Source organism: Arachis duranensis, chromosome 2 (assembly GCF_000817695.3).
Source record: "Arachis duranensis cultivar V14167 chromosome 2, aradu.V14167.gnm2.J7QH, whole genome shotgun sequence".
NCBI classification, from domain to species: domain Eukaryota; kingdom Viridiplantae; phylum Streptophyta; class Magnoliopsida; order Fabales; family Fabaceae; genus Arachis; species Arachis duranensis.
Genome location: NC_029773.3, coordinates 12,332,503 through 12,334,335, shown reverse-complemented (window position 1 = coordinate 12,334,335; position 1,833 = coordinate 12,332,503).

The following is a 1,833-nucleotide window of genomic DNA, read 5'->3' as shown; positions in this document are numbered from 1 at the left end:
ATCACAATTTCGTCCACCAAGTTTTTGGCGCCGTTGCCGGGGATTGTTCGAGTATGGACAACTGACGGCTCATCTTGTTGCTCAGATTAGGTAATTTTCTTTTCAAAAATCTTTTTCAAAAATTTTTTCTTCTCTTTCTCGTTTTCTTTAAAAGTATTTTCGAAAAATTTTTAAAATACAAAAAAAAAATTAGAAAATCATAAAAATCAAAAATATTTTGTGTTTCTTGTTTGAATCTTGTGTTAATTTTTAAGTTTGGTGTCAATTGCATGATTTTAAAATTTTTCTTGCATTTTTCGAAAATTTTATGCATTCATAGTGTTCTTCATGATCTTCAAGTTGTTCTTGACAAGTCTTCTTGTTTGATCTTGATGTTTTCTTGTTTTGTGTTGTTTGTTGTTTTTCATGTGCATTTTTGCATTCATATTTTCCATGCATTAAAAATTTCTAAGTTTGGTGTCTTGCATGTTTTCTTTGCATCAAAAATTTTTCAAAATTTTGTCTTGATGTTCATCATGATCTTCATAGTGTTCTTGGTGTTCATCTTGACATTCATAGCATTCTTGCATGCATCTTGTGTCTTGATCCAAAATTTTCATGTTTAGGGTCATTTTTGTGTTTTTCTTTAAAAATTTAAAAAATCAAAAAAATATCTTTTCCTTATTTTCCTCCAAATTTTCGAAATTTTGGGTTGACTTTGTCAAAAATTTTAAAATTAGTTGTTTCTTACAGTTCAAGTCAAAATTTCAATTTTAAAAATCTTATCTTTTTAAAATCTTTTTCAAAAATCATATCTTTTTCATTTTTTTTATTTTTCAAAAATTTCAAAAATCTTTTTCAAAATATTTTCAAAATCTTTTTCTTATCTTTATTTGATATTTTCGAAAATTCACTAATAATTAATGTGATTGGTTCAAAAATTTGAAGTTTGTTACTTTCTTGTTAAGAAAGGTTCAATCTTTAAGTTCTAGAATCTTATCTTGTAGTTTCTTGTTAGTGAAGTAAATAATTTCAAATTTTTAAAAAAATTTAATCTTTTTATCTTGTTATCTTATCTTTTTCAAAAAATTTTATCTTTTTCAAAATTTGATTTTAAAATATCTTATCTAACCCCCTATCTTCCTATCTTTTTCAAAATTTGATTTCAAAATCTTTTTCAATCAACTAACTAAATTTTTGTTTGTTTCTTATCTTTTTCAAAACCATCTAACTACTTCCCCCTCTCTAATTTTCGAAAATATCTCATCCTTTTTTCGAAATTTCTTTTTAATTAATCAATTGTTTTAAATTTTAATTTTAATCTCATCTTATCTTTAATTTTCAAAAAATCACTAACCCCTTTTTAAAATTATTTTCGAAAATCCTCTCCTTCTCCTCTCTTCTTCTATTTAATTATTTAAATTACTAACACTTCTCTTCACCTTTCTTCATCCAAAGTCCGAATCCATCCTTCTTCTTTCTTATACCCCTTTCTTCTTCTACAAACATAAAGGAATCTCTATACTGTGACATAGAGGATTCCTTTTTCTTTTCTTGTTTTCTTCTCTTTCATATGAGCAGGAACAGGGAAAAAGGCACTCTTGTTGAAGTTGATCCAGAACCTGAAAGGACTCTGAATAGAAAATTAAGAGAAGCTAAATTACAACAATCCAGAAACAACCTTTCAGAAATTTTCGAACAGGAGAAGGACATGGCAGCCGCAAATAATAATGATAATAATGCAAGGAGAATGCTTGGTGACTTCACAAAGCCAACGTCCAAGTTTGATGGAAGAAGCATCTCCATTCCTGCCATTGGAGCCAATAACTTTGAGCTTAAGCCTCAACTAGTTGC